Below are 13175 nucleotides of genomic sequence, written 5' to 3'. Positions count from 1 at the left end.
TGTGTGTGTGTGTATGTATTTGTGCTTTTTCTTGTTTTCTGGGGGTTTTTGTTTTGTTAATTCTGGTTTGTTTAGGGCTTTTTCATTTGTTTGCTTGTTTGTTTTCTAAAGAAAGAGAAAAGAAGGCATACAGATGGGTGGGGAGGTCTGGGAGGAGTTAGGGGAGGGAAACTGATTAGGATATAATGTATGAAAGATGTGTGTGTGTGTGTGTGTATGTGTGTGTGTGTGTTGACAATGTCAAAGATAGTGGTACAAATCAGCCTGGGCCACACTGAAGGACAGCTCTTTGTAGTAGTCATCTTCCTACAGAAGATGAAACAAGAGGATTAGGAATCCAGGATGGGCTACATTGAGGGATCTTGTCTCAATTAGAAAAAGAAAGAAAGAAAAAGAAATTTTAAAAAATGAGATGACATAAAAATATATTTACTTAATATCTTTATTTTACCAACAAGGAAAACACTGCCTGAAGAAAAGAAGATAGCATTTGCAATGGCACTGGAAATTTTTCATAATAAAATCACATATTCTTTCTGTTCCTTTATTCCTATCCAAAAGACCTCTGTTTATCCATGCCTCGAAAATCAAATGGGAGCAACTGAGAAATAAAAGATGTCCTTCTTGCAGTCTCTTCCTTTCCATCATGATCAGCAGTTAATCTTACTGAAGAAAGCAAATGGAGATGTTTGCCATCGAGTCATGTGACCTTCGTCTCATTACTGCTTCTTCAACCACGCAAGACACCACCAGCAGAAAGGTCTGTTGTCCAAAAATCGGTCCCTAAGACAGGAGGAGCAGTCAGACAGATTACTAACCAACTGGAATGGTTTCACAGGAAGCCATTGGATCTAGAGACTTCTCTGTTGCCATTTGGGATTGAGCCAAGACATCAAGATCCACTCCTATACCCAGTGATAGGCGGTTTCTATTCACCGTATTAACAAGTGTGAATAACAAGTGTGAAGACCAGGCACTCCATTATCTCAAGGAGAGGTTTGCATAATTATGGGTGCGGACGCCTCAGATAGCCTTGCCAAGTGGTATTAGTGAGTTAGCTCCCTGACATTAAGGGGCGGCCCAGTCATAAAAATATCTGCCCTTGGGGTCATTTGTCTTATAAATGTCAGTGAATTTTAAATAATTAATCCAGCTTTTACATCTACTGAGATGCTCCCTCACCCATCACCTTCTAACTACTGAACTTTGCTTTGTTCCTCTATCTTTATCCTCTCAGAGCACTCAACTATAACCCTTAGCAGCTTAGCTTCCGTCTGAAACCCTGTCAAAATCGCTTCACACTGTGCCCTCCAGGCTTTTCTATATATGTAGGCCATTCATTCAGGGTCTAACATTACTTCCTCTACTCTATCCTGTCCTCTGAAATTGGGTTGTCCCTACATGTGTGAGTACAGAGTGGACATGTGTGTAGGGGTCAGGACAACCTCAGGTGTTAGCCCTCCCCCTCCACTTCGTTTGATCAGGGTCTCTCTCTCTCTCTCTTTCTCTCTCTCTCTCTCTCTTCAGGCTGCCTGGCTCATAAGCTTCCAGCAGCTCTCCAGACTCAGCCTCCTGTAGCAGCAAGCTGGGATCACAAATGCACACTACTGTATCCAGCTTTTACATGATCCTGGGGTTCCTAAGCCAGGTCACTCAGGACATCTCACAGTCAGGAAGCCCTTTACACAGAGTCTTCTCCATAGTTCTCCATAGTTTCTCTTGGTCCACAACTTCTACTATTACACCTGCATGTGCAGCCACATCAGTGGACTCAAATTTTCCCTAGACAGGTCTCCACCCACCTCTAGGATATCTAGGATATTAAATACCCATCGTATCTAACTTGTTACCCAAATGGCACATACCCAGACAAGCTTCCTATTCCTCCTGACTTTGAGATTTCCACTAATAGGGCCACCATTTTCTCGGCACCCCAAATTCTGAAGATCCAACCCTAATTCTTCCATTCTACTTTTCATGGACAGATTTCTGTCTCAAACCACCCTCTTCTCTAGTGTGCATGCATTCATATGTGGTCCCCTTTTACAAGCTAGTCTATCGTACATGCAATTTCTGTTCCTTGCTAGAACTAAGTCCCTTGTGGAAAAAAAAAAAACCTGCTTCAATCAAAATAGTCTGCCTGGCAGCCCCAGCATAACTGTGGGTATAAAGCAAAGACTATTAGCCAAGTGTGATTGATACATGCCAATAATCCCAGCACTCTTCTGAGATAGGTGGAAGGTAAGTTTAAAGTTGTCTACATAGAAAGACCCTGTCTTGAAACACAATGAATAAACAAAAAGGAATAATTGAAATGAGCATTCTCAGATACACTGTACTATATTTCCCACTGCCCTCTGTCATCCACAGTCAATGACACTGAGCTAGAATTGTCTTTAATCTTACTCCTCAGAGGAAAACTCCCGAAGAAACATTCTAAGTGCTCCCATAACATACAGAGTCTTTGCTGTGTGGGATTCATTATGCGTGTGGCCAACATTTTCAGTCATCGGTGACCACATGAAAACAAAATCTATATTTGGAAGAGACAAAGAAATGTGTGGGGAACCAAATCCATGCCCCACGTTAGAACTCTTCCCTCGGCTTGTTCCCTCATGGTGGAATCCCATCTCCAGTTCCCTGTAATTTGTTTGTCCTGTTATTACTCCCACACTTGGTTATGAGAGCTCTGCACTGCTAATAGCTACATTCAAAACACTGCAACTCTAGCTCAGTGAGAGCACACAGCTCTGTGAGTGACTCAGCACTGTGATGGTGCCCATGTTTCTGTCCTTGCTCACCACCTCTGCCAGCTCTGGGTTTGCTGCTGCCTGGAGCTAATTAAGCACAGATAACAATTACTTAGGTTTAGGGGTTGCTTGTTTACTTTTGTTTGCTTACACAATCAGCACCATATTAAAGGTAGTGTGGTGAGACTTTCTGAATTCCTAGACAGATGCATGAATGTAATCCACCAAGGCAAAGAAAGTTGGTGTGGCGCTTCACATAGCCTGGAGCGCTGGAATAAAGCTTGAACCAACCTGCCTGCTTGCACCAATGATGCCACAGACAGCCTTGAGAAAACTTGAACAAGTCCCTCCATTGGTCTCCTCTTATCATAGGGACTATAAACAGGCAAATGAAGCATTCTTAGGGACGACTCATGCAACTCAACAATTTTTATGAATGTCTGGCTAGTGGGCAGTATAAAGCTAACACACACACCAGCATCAGTCCTACATGAAAAGTCTAATTCACTTGGTCAGTCAGACTGCTATAGCTAGTAGTTAATTCTGACAGGGTTAACAATACATTTACAAAGCAAGTCTGATTCCTATTTAATGGCCAGTAACTCAAGCTGGTTTGAGAGAGGGCATTGGCATTCAGTTTATCGTAGCACTCTCGCTGATACAGCCCCCAAGTTATGTCGCCTGAAGCAAAGCTGGTGTACAGACACGGCTCTGCTCTTGCCTTGTCCCCCTCCTCTGTCACACTCCCGAATACCAGACAACTGCACACTACTTTGCTCTGTCTCCTAATGGGTCTTTGCTTCTCCTTACTCAGTGTGATACGCCAGTTCACTGATCCCAAGTCTGAGATCAAACCACAATTCCCGAGACTCTCCTTCAGACCACATATTCTCTTTATCTGTGTTCATTAAATCACTTTCATTACTTCATACTTTGCATTTGGTTTTTGTTATTTCTGCCTACCTTGATTCTTTCTATTAACATGTAAATTTCCTTTGGATCAAACTTTTTTGTATATTCACAGCATATGCCAAATTTTTCCATGTAGAAGTCTATTAATATAGCTTGGCATCAAAGCACAGATGTTTCCAACATTATGAATGGAAAGTCTTTGGTGGCTTGGCTGTGCTTTCAAGTCATTCATCTCTAAGCCTTCCCTTTGGGCTAATGGTCATTGCTAGGATTAGTGTCGGCATCCATGATGTTCTTCCCACTCCATGTTTGCTCTGTGCTGATCTTCTCTGTCATCATCTGTAGCTCTTCCATGTATAGTGGCTTCAGAACACTTTCTTTCCAAACACTATGTCAGAGTCAAGCATGAGGTATGTGCTTTTAAATTGCTATAAAAAGAACAAAAATCAGTAAGTAACGGTTTCATTTATCCCTAAATCAATGCCAGCAATTCCGAAGCAGTCAGCCCAGAGCCAATACTGCCTTTCCAAGTCTTCTTCCATTATCATCTCCGCTGACATCAAAGGCATCATCACTGTCTATAACTTACTCAGTTGTCAAAGAATGTCTGGCATCATACTAGACCCTTGGACAAAACTACACCTTAATTGTGGAGAGTGCAGTCCCTAAGTTCTTGGAATTTCCTTTGGAGTCAAGTCACGATAGTGTGAAGTGTCATTAATAAGTTACCGAATTTTCACAAATGAATCATAAGTTAAAATTTTCAAGCAGACACCTTGGAATAGAATGCAGTTCTAATGATGCTGGCAGAGTCTGAAGTTACTTTCAAATTTCTCTTTTGATTTGTTTTTAAAGTCAGTTTATGTTTATCAGATTTTGTTTTGCTTTAGCCTCAAGTGGAATTATTCAGTTTGATTACCCAAGTTTCTCTCTAAATGTCCATAGATGATTTATAAAAATCACTCCTATCTTAAAAAGCTGAAAACTTTCCCTAACTGAGGATATTTCAAAGAGCATGCTAGTAGCCCTGAAGGCTATTCTATAAATACCTCGACAGTAACAGTACTATTTGAGTATATGTATAATCTTATTAGGAAAGAAAAAATACTTAGAGTAGTTATATTTAGATATACCTACTTTATAGTTGTTCTTAATATATTTCTAGACAACTGCAGAGGCAAACAGAAAAATCATTTAGAGATTTTTTTGGCCAAGTATATTTGAAAAATAAATATTGTATATATTTAAAATAAATAATGTATTTTTATTTACATTGAGAAATGATTACCAGAATCAAGCTTAGAAATATACTATATTTACCTTTTTAAAAAGGTATATACCTTGAGAGTATGTTCTAATTTAGTTTCCATTGCTATGATAAAATACTCTGACCAAAAGCAACTTAGGGAAGGAAAAGGTTTGTTTTAGCTTACAAACATAGATAACATTGAGCAAAGTCAAGGCAAGAACTCAAGGCTTGAAGGCAAGCCTACTTGTTCTCCCACACAGCATTACCTCCAACCAAGAGACTCACTTCCCAGCCATAGAAGTGCATCAGGAACGCAGGAGAATTTTGCTTCACGAGATGGCTCACTGGCTGCCTTATGTGAGCTTCCTTACACAGTTCAGGACCGCATGTAGGGGGCTGGACCCTCCTATATCAATCAACAGACAAGACAATCCTCCACAGACAGGCCAACAGGTCAATCTGAGCTAGGCAGTTCTGTAGTTGAGGCTCTCCTGTCAGATGACTTTAGGCTGAGTTAAGTCAACAGTTAAAGCCACCCAGGACAGAATAGTTAAGATCTACTGTCTTAGCAAGTTGTTACTACTATAGTAACAATGTCTTTTAAGTCTTTATAGAGTGTTCGTCTTATAATTAAAAGTTTTGACAGTGTGTTATTACCAGCATTTTTTTTAGAGAATTATTTTTTATTAGGTATTTTCTTTATTTACATTTCAAATGTTATCCCCTTTCCCTGGTTTCCCCTCCAAAAACCCCCTATCCCCTTTCCCCTCTCCCTGGGGCATTGATCCTTCACAGGACCAAGGGCCTCTCCTCTCATTGATGACTGACTAGGCCATCCTCTGCTACATATGCAGGTGGAGCCATGAGTCCCACCATGTGTACTCTTAAGGAAACACCTTTAATATTATAAATGGATTATGTATGTTCAATACTATAAATGAATTGTGTTTAGACCTAAGTCTAACAGTTGTAATTATAATGCTTCTGTTACTGAGAACCTGGTATGTGCACACTTAAAAGTACTGTTCTCACTTGACTGGCCGAGAAAATAAACCTCAGAGGTACCCAGCTAGCAAAGGAACATGGTCTATGTTGTGTGATCAGAAGCCAAATGAAAGATTCCTTCAGAGCCTAATTTCTCTGTAAATCCATCTCAGTTCTCATGGCTAATATAGGTGGCAATGAGGAAAAGGAAAGAAAGGAAGGGAGGGAGGGAAGGAGGGAGGGAGGAAGGAAGGAAGGAAGGAAGGAAGGAAGGAAGGAAGGAAGGAAGGAAGGAAGGAAGGAAGGAAGGAAGATGGGTAAGCGGAAAGGGGGAAGAAGGAAGATTGCAACACAATATCCATTTCAGAGATTCTGATCTGCAAGCCCATGATCCCTCTGCACCATACCAATACTCAGTTTTGCTTTGCTTTGCTTTGCTTTGCTTTGCTTTGCTTTGCTTTGCTTTGCTTTGCTTTGCTTTGCTTTGCTTTGCTTTGCTTTGCTTTGTTTTGTTTTGTTTTGTTTTGTTTTGTTTTGTTTTGTTTTGGAGGACAGAGCCTTTTGGCAAAGTGATGGTAGTTGGTATTAACAACTGGAACTCCATGTTTTATATACCATCTTCCTGGAGTTTGTATTCTGGAAGACAGTATTTTATGTAGCTTCTCACTAGGAGGCCCCCATGACTTCTTGCAGTGGTCGTTACAATACGTGTTGCTCAAAGGTTTACGGGATGGAGACATTCAAAGGGACTGTGGGTGAATTTAGGGAAGTAGCCACCCAATGTGTCTAAAGAGCAACAGAATCTGCCCCTACTCACATGAACCCCCAGGGACATTCTACTGCTTAAGGTCGTGTGTCTACATACCTGTGATAATGTGTCCCTAATGCGGTAAGCATAGCAGTTGTTCACGCCTTGGTGCCAATGCTTTTATTAGGCGTCTATGACTGGAGGATTGGAAAACATAACTAGATTTCATCATTGTGACAGCCTGCTATCTTCACACCCAGCATTCCTGCCCGATTTCACTCTCAATTTTTTTAATGAATCTCATCTTGGGCCAAAAGTTCTTTTCTAAATATGACTCCAAAACATCTAATTACATCATCAGTGCTACACTATGAAGATGCCTCCATAACGTCTGACCTCTGCTAATTCTCTTCACAGGCACAGTGTGTGTCTCTCACCTAAGTTTTCTAATGCACCATCATTCATTGCTTGGCATTAACTTTGGCTTTATCTACAGAGAGCAACTATGTCTACAGCTAAGATTATCACGAATTGTTTATCAAGATACACAAGATGTAGACATAAAAGAGTTGTAGCTAATTGAGAAACACAGAGCTATACATAAATAAATAAAATGCATTAAAAAAAAAGAATTGGTTAGCTCTCGGGCATCTGTGGTGTCGTGGAAAACCTGGTAAGTTAAGTCTCATAAATTTTCAAGTTCTAGCCCATGACTACATGTATTTCACAGCTTCCTTATAACAATGCACACCTCATAGAGCTGTGAGAAATGATCGCAGGGCAAAGTGCATGGTGAAATATAAAGCTCTGTTGTTGTTTAAAGGGATAAGCTTGGGCTGGGGACATGACTCGGTCTTAAAGGTGCCTAAGTGCCTGAGTTTAGATCCCTAGCACACATGTAAAATCTGGGCACAATGGTGCACACCTATAACCCTAGGATAGGTCTAGAAGCAAAGATCTAGGGGCTCCCTGGAGCTCATTGGCCAGCCAGCCTAACCAAATTGATGAAATCCAGTTTAGTGGGAAAGGATATATTTTTAAAAAGGAAGAGGTTGGAAGACACTGGACATCAACCTCTGCCTTATACACACACATGCACTCTACTACAGGGGAAAAAAAAACAGACAGACAGACAGACTTCATGAGAAATAGGCCAAGTTTTGTGCCTATCTTGGTTCTATCATTTTTTGAGCTGTGTCACATTATCCAATTATACAATACAAGTTTCAGATTCTTTATTTTAAGGTAGAGACAATAATACCTTGCAAGTATGCTTTGAGGCTAACACAAGAAAATGCTTCGGTAGCTCTGCCTGGAACACAGTGGGTATTCGGGGAAGTACTGTGTTCTCCTGAAATGGGACTAACGTCCACCACTTTCTATTGCACAATAATGTACAAGGTAAATAGTGATAAGCAATGAAACCACAAAGCAGTAAATCAGTGACCAGAGATAAATGGTGTGTTTTCCTGTCTAACAGTGATCTCCTGATGTCCTGGAACTGGCAACAGAAAATTACATCAAATGCCAAGGAAACAGCATGAAGTAAGCGTGACAAGGTAAGCCAGACTGGAAAGCTCCCAGAAAACTCAGGGATGATCAGGAAGAACCCTGTGCACATCCAGAAACTTAAGTACATGTTGCTCAGACAAACAAGGTAGATTCAAAAAGACTGGGAACACTTTACCAGAGAAATGTGTTTGGGCTCCAAGATCTCAGGGCACTTTGGGTTCATGCCACACAAGCTGTTGCACAATTTTGGGGGGATGGTTTCCCACCACAATCTCAAATGCATGACATCACACAGCCTGCCTCTCAGGGCTGCTGCTGTATGTTATTTCCTAATTCCGGCTGTAGACAGCCTGTGCAGTGCTCCAGCTCACGGGAGAAATGTGGCCATTGCTATCACTCCCTGCACAGCAAATCCCATCATCCTGGAATTACAGAAGAGGCACTTGCGATTAGAGAATCAGGCTGCATAAACTTGGAGTTCTGCTCATCTTGAGGGGCATCCTAGGAGGGTTTCTACTCAGCCACTTTCAGGATACAAATTAATGACAATGTAACTCTTACTGTTTCAGTTCACTTGGAGCATCGCAACACTGATCATCCTAATGGTTCGTTTTTTCTAATCTCCAGAAATGAACTGCCTTCGTTTATTATTTGAGTGTATGCATGCTCATGCATGAACATGTACAGATGTGCAAGGGCCGCCATCCATGTGGAGGTCAGAGGACAACTCATGGGAGTCAGTTCTGTCTACCATTTGGGTTCGGAGGATTGGCAGCGAGAACCTTTAACCACTGAGTCATCTTGTCAGTCCACCGCTTGGGTTAGGTTCACATTTGCATCTTATGGTTTCTCAGCTCTCTGGTCTGGATTCTTGCCAGCTTGAAACAGACTTGTAAAATGTTAGCGATGAGAACCATCCTGGAAGTAATGTTAATGAGCGAAAGGCAATTTGGCTACTCCCATCATTCTGAATCCGACTCAGCTCATTTTTCCCCTCCATATTGAAACATGAGAGTTCTCAACAATTGAACCAGAAACATGGGAAATGAATGAAATTGCACCAGATATGATATTGATTTTACAGCATCAACAAGAGTCGACTTCAGAGAATACCCTCTACTTATTAAGTAATACAGAAGACACACTTTCTACCAAAGTCATTCTTATAAAGCAGACTTGCTACAAAGTTGCATTTTTTTTTTTGGCGTATGCCTTCACCTTCCAACTTACCTACTTCAAAAAGTAAAGTTAAAATGCTCATCAGCTGGAGAGCAACTCAACAATTTCAGCATAATAAAGCAATATAATATTTAACCACAAAACAGAAAGTGAAAATGGATGGCTTGAATAAGGTTGTTTCTGGAAGAGAGAATGGATGTGAACATGTGACTGTGGTGTACATTTATACACTCTGAAACAAAAATAGAAATAGTACACAGAATGTGGGCTTACTTTTCAAGAAAGAGAAAAAAATAAAATTTTGAGTTCATGTGTAGGAAAAATTTCTAGAAGGGTCTTTGAATATAATCTTTCATTACTTGAATTATTTACCTTTTTCTCTTACAATGTTTTCTAACCTAAAGACATTATGAACAACTTGAGCCTCCAATTCCCCCCACCCCAAGTTATGCAGCTAACCCTATTTCTGCACTGGTCAGGAGAGTGACTCTATTTCAATAGAATCCCAATATGCTTGGTTTCTGCCAAGGAACATGTTGGTGAAGGCCATGGGCAAGAGGCTTGGTGATAACATGAGGCATGAAAAGGGTGTCTAGTTCATATCTTGTCTAGGGTTTTCAACCCAAATCAGAAAGACCGTGTGGTGGTTGTTTGGCTGTTTGGGAATAAGGGAAGGAGATAAACAGGCTCTCATTCACAGCAGTGCTCAGTGAATCAGAATGGATCTCAGGCTACATTTTAAAGGACAATATGCTTCACTCTAAAAAGAAAGAAGAGAGTGAACCAGGGCTTAAGGCTCAATAGAGCAGAAGAAATTGGGCTTCTGGGATTATTTTATTCTTGAAAACAAGTCAAAGAAACTGTTGTGAATGAGTTCACAGATATGCTTTCAAGAATTAAAAAGCTAAGTGCAAGTCAGGACAGGTGGGGTTCCAGAGTGGCGGCATGAACTTTGCTCCCTACCATTCATTCACCTAAGACAGCTCAAGCTACAGTCACAGAACAAGAACAAGAAAGCAATTTTGAATTTGCCCTTGAAGCTGGCTCCTTATGCAAAAAAAAAAAAAAAAAAAAAACCCAAAATGTCAGGGACAACCCTCCACAAAGCATTTCACTCTGCCTGCTCTTCCTTTGCAGTGACACAGTCCTTCTTTCTACCAACAGATGGGAACAGGCTGGTTTGATCAAGTCACACAGTCAGGTGACGGTAGAGTGGAAACTGGCCTCTCTCTTTCCCATGCTCTTACTACTCTGGCCAGCTCTTTCCACAGAACCACTAACCTCCTGTTCTAAAGTCTTCAAGAGTTTCCAAAAATACAAGAATTGCTTATTTTTGAAGTGCTGCTATTAGACAATGGGCCAGTGTTGTAGTTTATCAAAGGCTCTTGCCTTCGCCCCCGAATCCTGCAAGGAAATATCTTACCACAAAGGAGCAAATCTTGAATGATGACTATAGAGCAGCCCAACTGGCTGTCACTGGCCTCCTTTCTTTTCTCTGTCTTCATATACTGAGGATATTCCACCAGCAGTGACGTTAACAAGTCTCCGTTTATCTGAGTTGGCAGGTACACGGTATGCATTTCCAGAAGCAACTCTAAACTTCAAGGCTGTACAAATCACGTCTGATTTTGTAACTAGCAGAGTTTCCAGCTAATGTCAGGACTCTTTTTCTGAGTCAGTTCCATTATTTGGAAAGCAAACAGAAGAAATATTTTTCAGTCCCCCAAATAACATTTCAAATGCAAATACTTAGAGGGGGGGAAAAAGTCTCAAAGAACACCAGAAGAAACTGACTTTGAAAATTAGCCTTCTCAAGCAGAATAGGAAGGAAAAAAAAATGTTTTTCAAATAGAGGATTACAAGTTCTTTTATTTACACATGGAGGAAAGTAGCTAAATATTGACACTGTTCTTTACGATAGAAGGCATTACATACACAAGAGGCTGTTGACTCTGGATGTACCAGACAAAAGCAAACCTAAAACATTTCCTTTTCCATCAGTACAAGAAGAAATGACGGTATTATAAATACAATATTATAAATAATATTCAGTCTTCATTATGACGAACTAGCAAAAAGGATACCAAGATTTTTTTTTCTGCTATGAAAAGATGATCCCCAAGGCCCTCTTCATTTGCAGGCTTCACTTCTTTCTCTCACCAAGGGGCAGGGGAGTAGCAGTCCATCAAATTAGTTAATTGCAATGAATCATTGGTAATAGGACTTTTTACCTTGGGCAATTCTTTTATGTCTCACCATGTTAATGAAGTTCCTAGACTTAAACCAAAGCCCAGATGGTTTGATTTGTAATGTCAGGACTAGGAGAGAGAGATTTTTGTCCTTATGGCAAGCAATTTATCTCAGAAGGCAAGACAGCATAAAACCTTCCTGATCTTTTCACAATGATTTTTTACAGACTCTATTGTATTGAAATTTATTGACTAATGATGGTAAAACTCTACAGGATAGAATCCCTAATAGACCCCATGGTGTTTAAGAAATGTACAATACTGCTTTTGATAAGCCTTCCCAGAGCAATGTGTAAATTCCGTTCCCAAGGGGAAAAACAGAATTATTAATTCAGAGGTTTCCATTCCTCACACGGTTTTTCCTTTTGCTCCATATCACACTTGACTTCCGTATTCATTATTTTTCTATTGCTGTGATGAATGCTTTGACCAAAGCAACGCATAGAAGAAAGAGTTTATGGTTCCAGAGGCTTAGGCTTCACAATGTCAGGGACAGAAGGGGGCAGACGTAGTGACTGGGGCTGAAGCTAAGCACTCACAACTCAAACTGTGAGCAGGAACAGAGAATGCACTGGAAATGTCCGGTGGCTTTTGAAGCTTCAGAGCCCACCCCAGTAATACACTTCCACCACCAAGAGAAACCTTGTCTCAAAAACAAACAAATTTTAAAAATGGCAGAATAACATCAGAAAAAAGGAAAAACAAAATTCTAGAAAAGGAACAATATTTTGAAAATATTAACAGACAAGAGTAGAAAAGAAAAGAAAAAAAAACAAAAACAAATGCTGGCCACTTGTGGGCTAATTGATGGATTAATCCCAAAAGGCCAGAGAGTCTAGGCTGTAATGGCTTCACCCGGTGCGCAACTGTGAAAGAGAGCTCTGAGGTTGTTCCGGGTTTCGCTAGGCAAGAAACCCAGACAAGAAAGTCATAAAGGTCCAAAAGATTCTGAGACAGAAAAGGTGTCAAACATCAGAGAAAAGAGATAGCAAGCTGAGAGCAAGGTTAGGAAGTACCGTTTGTACTGGGGGCTGGGACTGAGGGCCACGGCTTCCATCCTAGGAACATATGTGAGTAAAACAGAAACTCTTGCCTCGAGGCCAAGAGAGAGCTAAGGAAGCTGGAAAAAAAAAAAGAAACAAAGAGAGATGCCTATAACACTCATGTCCCTATACAACACGATACTACATTTTAATATAAACTATATTGCATTTTTCACATAGTACAATTAGCACGGGGCTGAGCCTGATGCTAGAGCCAAACTCTGAGGTTCCCACCTTCACCTCACGCCCATCCATAGCATCTAGGGTGTTCGGAATGCTACAGTTTCTAAGTAAGGTGGGTCCAATGAACTAAGTATCGATATTTCTTGTGCTGGAGTCCCTTCTGCAGATCGTGAAACTAGGCCATCTTCATTCCCTTCCTTAAAAAGGAAGATAGTATATTTATACCCTAGAGATGACACAAAAAGACAGTGCAGTACTGCAGAGACACTATTAGAAGATGGCATCTTTATTTGGTCACATTTCCCTTCCTGTCTCACGTGAGAAGCATTCTTATATGCACTCTTCTTCTATGGTCTTCTTTTCGTT

General features: G+C 40.7%; 1 long non-coding RNA gene across 1 annotated transcript; it reads right to left on the bottom strand.

Moving 5' to 3' along the window:
- Positions 1 to 3645: 3645 nt before the first annotated feature.
- Positions 3646 to 10912, bottom strand: LOC115030376 (uncharacterized). Its single transcript, XR_003835965.1, has 3 exons — positions 10758 to 10912; positions 5197 to 5317; positions 3646 to 4090 (listed from the first exon to the last, which is right to left on the bottom strand). It is a non-coding gene; the product is annotated as an uncharacterized LOC115030376 (long non-coding RNA).
- Between the last annotated feature and the right edge of the window lie 2263 nt (positions 10913 to 13175).

The sequence above is a fragment of the Mus caroli genome, unplaced genomic scaffold, assembly GCF_978045245.1.
Source record: "Mus caroli unplaced genomic scaffold, Mus_caroli_1 scaffold_1, whole genome shotgun sequence".
NCBI classification, from domain to species: Eukaryota; Metazoa; Chordata; class Mammalia; order Rodentia; family Muridae; genus Mus; species Mus caroli.
Note: the sequence above shows the minus strand (reverse complement) of the source record. Positions and strands in the feature narration are given on the sequence as shown.